Below are 5484 nucleotides of genomic sequence, written 5' to 3'. Positions count from 1 at the left end.
CCCAAATATAATCCACTCTACAACCCTCATTGCATACTCCTACGATAAAAATAATGCCCTAAAATATAATACTTTTAGACTATTCTCTCCCCCATAGATTTCAATGTCAAGGATTTCTAAGAGACTCGCTAATGTTTGGGATGCAGGTGTAGTGTACCAGAGAGAGGCAGTGGCAAAAGCATTTTCTTTTACTAACAGCTGTGTTTGACAAGGAAAAACTGGCCAAATCCCTTCAAGGGAGGAATTACTACCGGGCTATGGAGGGTGCAGTTGGCCCAGAGACAACTTCCAGCTGTCCCCTCCTTCAGAACCTGCCTCTGCTGCAGAAGACAAACTGAAATGAGGTCAAACACTTCCTAGGGCGATTCAGAGGCTTGTCTGAGGGAGGCAAGAGGGTAAACGCAAAGCCATTTTGACTCACACTGTGATATCCTGATAGATGAGTACTGCTCCACAACACTTTTTTGTGTTGGGTGTGCTTTTTATGCCTCCTTCACAGTTTAAGTTCTTACAAGCCTTATTATGTTTCTTCCATTTAGTTTTCACACATATTGATCCTTAAAAAGTATCTTGGGGACCAAACACCATCTCACTGTCTGTTCCCAGAGAATCTAAACCAAAATATTGTAACCCATTCCAATTGAAAAAAGAGTGTTAAATGGTGAAAGAATGTTAGATTGGAAGTATATCTGATGGTTTAGATGCACCAGTGAACAATTTTCTCTTTTAATGTTCATTCATTCATTGTTGCACTTTTCTCCCTGCTCACCTCTACTCCCCAGTTCAATCTTCTCTTTGAAAAGAGAAAAATTCCTTCACTGTTATGCAATCCCTCCCCCCATGTCCACTCCACTGTGCAGCCTTTATCCTGTCATGACAATAATACCTAATCACAGATCCCTATTAAACAGTTCTCTCCTTCACCTGTTTCAATGAAGTATACTTTATCCCTTCTTCCTCAGTTTCCCCCGACCCCTTACATAACGCAGTATTTATCTTTTTGTGACTGAGATATTTCACTCAGCATAAGTCCTTGAGGCTCACCCATTTTGTATAATACTTCCTTGTTTTTCAGTGCAGCATAGTATTCCCTTGTGTAAATATACCAGAACTTCTGTATCCATTCATTTGTTGATGGACACTTGGGTTGTTTTAACAACTCTTTGCTATTGTGAACAAAGCTGCAATAAACATGGGTGTGCATATATATATATACTTGAGTGGCAGTTCTGGTTTCTTTGGGGTATATTTCCAGTAGTGGAATTGGTGGGTCAAATGGTATTTCTATTTGCAAATTTTGAAGAAAGCACTATACAGCCTTCCATCGTGGATGCACCATTTTACACTCCGACGAACAGTGAATAAGGGTTCCAGTTTCTTCACAGCCTTGCCAGCATTTGTTGTTTGCTGTTCTGTTAAATTTTGTTATACTTACTGGAGTGCAATGGTATCTCATAGTTGTTTTGATTTGCATCTCTCTTAGAGCTAGAGATTTTGAGCACTTCTACATGTGTTTTTTGGCCATCTGAATGTCTTCTTTATGAAACACAAGACTCAAGTCAGTTAATTCAGTTGTTTGAGGTGCACCTACATGTAGAGTACAGTCAGACTCCTTCTCTATCAAGTGGCAAACACTCCCAAGGATTGAATAACACATCCACAGAGAACTGCCTGACATGCAGGCTGGGTTTGGAAGAGGCCTTGGTAGTAGGGATATGATGGGTAATTCCAGATGGATCTTGGCTGAAAGCAGAGAGTACTAGAGGAATGTCTGTCTTTCATTGACTATGCAAAGGCATTTGACTGTGTGTATCACAACTGTGGCTTACTCTGAGCAAATAACATATCAGTCCATCTTCACTATATCGTAAACTATCTTAAAACCTAGTAGTTTAACAAAAGAATGATTTGTCACCTTCCATGATTTACTTCCTTTACATTTTTGTTTTATTCATTTTGTTGCACTCATGTAGGCTCCTACATTCTGAGATTAAGGGATGCTGAGGCTAGATGACGCAACACTAACAATAAAGGCAAACTGCCTAACAATTTACTGAGTTTTCTTCTTTTTAATATTTTACCCCCTAGTGAGAAAGACTTGATTTCTTATAGGTTTCTGTAATAGCAGTATATCAAAAAAAGCATGAAAGAACATTGCAAGGTTTTATACGGCAAAACCAAGGACATTACTTTTAATTAGTTAAGTAGTGTGAAGAAATTGTAAGAATTCCAAAATTTAGAAGGTGAATAAAGAAACTCTGTTCTCAGGGGAGGAACTGGAAAAGGTAGATCACAAAAAGATAAGTATACTTGATTGTATACATATTTATAAGTTGTGAAATTTATCATAGTTTGATCTCTCTGGGAATAATTATTAACATTTTTCACATGAAAAATCGCATCATCTTCCACACTCCTCAAAAGAAAGCTTATCCAATTATGGCACTAACATCAAACTTTCTAATCTGTGATCTAAATCAAATTAGGCATGTTAGTTACTTCCCTTCAGATGTAGCTCTTGATTAATACTCTTTCTCCATTACTAAATATAGACTATAAGTCGTCAAGAATAGAAGACAAGATACCATTTAGGAAGAGATGAAAATAATTTGGAAAAGATTGGGGAGATAGGGATTATAAATTAGAATTTGAATAACATTTAGGTACTATCAATACATTTGTTGATGAGAAATGAGATAAATAAATAAGTCAAAGAAAACTTACATGTTTATTTGGTATAAAGACAATGAGGGTTGCTGTGTCAGAATTAGTGAGACTGGCTCAGGACAGGGCAGGCTTCAGAGCTGCTATACATAGAGTCGCTATGAATCACAGGTGACTCGATGGCACATAACAAAAACTACAACTAGCACCTCAACAAGAAGAAAAAATTAAACAATCATAAATTGGGCACAGGATATGACTGGACACTTCACCAAAGAAGAAACTCAGATGACAAACATACACATGAAGAAATGTTCAAAATGTCAGAGAGATACAAATCAAAACAGCTGTGAAATATCTCACCCCAGCAATAATAACAAAGTCTAACAGGGCAGCAAACAAGAAATGTTTACAATATTGTGGAGAGATTAGAACTCTTAATTTACTGGTGGTGGTAATGAAAATCATTATAGTCACTATGGAAGGCCTTCTCAAAAAGTTGGAAATAGAAATATCATTTGATCCAGCAATTCCAGTACTGGAAATATACCTTAAGGAAACCAGAACCGCATCTCAAACAGATGTATGCACACAAAATGTTTATTCCTGCATTATTCACAAGAGCAAAGAAAGGAAAGAACCTGAGTTCCCATCAACAAACGAATGGATAGAGAAAACATGATACATTCATACAATGGAATATTATGTAGCACTGAAAAACAATGAACCAGTAAAACATGACACAGCATGAGGAAGCCTGGAGGCCATAATACTGAGTGAAATATCTCAGTCACTAAAAGACAAATATTGTATAACACTGCTGTTATAAAATAAGATACCATGGTGTGTTGGGAAAAGAATGAGAAAAGAGTGGACAGATAATGAACTCTGCACAAGAACAGATGAAGTGAAGAACTATCTTCTGAAAGGAATTTATTATTAGGCACTATATGTATGAAAATAATCTGGGGAAAAGGACGCATTGTGGATTGTCTGGGTGGAGGGAAGAAAAGGTGCAGCAATGAATAAAAAAAAAGAAGTTATAGTTGTTGTTAGGTGTCACTAAGTCAAGTACGACTCATAATGATATTAAGAAAAAAAAATCTAAATCCTGTGCTATAGTGATCATCTCTGACACAACAAAACAAAAAAAGGACATTTTTTCTGTTCTTTTCTGCTTTCAGCCAGGATCCGTCTGACATCAGCAATGATATCTCTGGTATCATGACCTCTTCTAAACCTTACTTGAACTTCCGACAGTTAATTTTCAAAGTACTGTTCTCTTCATTTTTTAATAAACTTCAGCAATATTTTGGTTGCACATAATTTTAATGATTCTCTTAGATAATTTCCACATTCCATTGGATCACCTTTCTTGAGAATGGGAATAAGTATGGAATTCTTACAGTCAGGCAGGCAGTTCTTTGACCTCCACAGTTCTTGGTATAGACTGATTAGAACATCCAGAGCTGCATCTGTTAGTTGAAATATGTTTATTGACACCCCATTTACTATCAATGTCTTCAGTGTAGTTTGAACTTTATCTTTCATTACAATTGGCTCTTATGCATATGGTACTTCCTGAAGTTTTCAGTGTTGATTATTTTGGGTACAATAACTTTGTATATTCCTTCCATCTTCCTTTGATGCTTTCTGGATCATTCAAGGTTTAGTTCATATGATCTCTCAGTATAGAGGTTTTCTACCAATTTTTGTTCTCCAAAATTGACCAAATATATATTAATAATTGCTGGTGACTGGAACACAAAAGTTGGAAACCAATAGGAAGGAATGGTACACAGACTGTGACAGAAATGAAGCTGGAGATAGAATGATTGAATTTTGTATGCTCAGTGATTTATTCATAGCAAATATTTTTTTAAAAAGAAACATCACAAAAGTGACTTTGCATATGGACCTAATTTGATAGACTGCCCATAAATTAGATTGACTATATCTACAGAAAGAATCATTGGAGAAGTTTAATATCAATAGTTAAAACCAGCCCCACTACTGGCTGTGAACAGATCATCAATTACTTATTCATTACTTATTTTCAAATTGAAGATGAAGAAAATTGACACTAGTCCACAAGAACCAAAATGTGGTTTTGTGCCTATCACACCTGAATTTAAGGGTGACCCCAAGAAGAGGCTTGAGGCGTTGAACACCGGTGATTTAAGACAAGAGGAATTGTAGGAAGATATCAAGGATATCATTCATAAAGTGAGTAAAAGGTCATTTACAAAGCCAGAGGGGGGGGAACCCTCTAACAACCCAAAAACCAAATAAAGTATCAGAAAGAAAGTATGAAAACTACACTAGAGTATCTAGAATCCAAAGAAAGAGATGATAAAGTAAAAGAAGTCAAGAGAAGATTTTAAAGGGCAGACTTAGAAGATAAAGCAAAATATTACAACAAAATGTCTTAAAATCCAGAGCAAGAGAACCAAAAGGGAGGAACTCTCTTGGCATTTCTCAAACGGAAAAACTGAAAAATAAATTTAAGTCTCAAGTGGCAATACTGAAATATCTATCGTAGGGCAGACATAGAACTCAGAAGTTGAACATTTCAAATCAAGTTGTGAATCTTATGAAGGTATTGATTAGTCTTCTCTTTTAATTTCTGATGCTTATTAGATATTTTTATGTCGATTTGTTCATAAATGAGTCTCCCATGGTATCCACCTTTCCCTTATGCTTTGTACTGACCGTTGTCTTTAATATCTCTTGGAATTTATTTGATTTAAAGCTGATAAAAATCTAGTACAATTACATCTTCTATGTTGTTGTTGTTGTTATGTGCCGTCGAGTCGTTTG

This window comes from Elephantulus edwardii, unplaced genomic scaffold (genome assembly GCF_000299155.1).
Source record: "Elephantulus edwardii isolate Elephantulus edwardi_28Jun2011 unplaced genomic scaffold, EleEdw1.0 scaffold00088, whole genome shotgun sequence".
NCBI lineage: Eukaryota > Metazoa > Chordata > Mammalia > Macroscelidea > Macroscelididae > Elephantulus > Elephantulus edwardii.
The sequence above is the reverse complement of the archived record's forward strand: the minus strand, read 5'-3'. Positions refer to the sequence as shown.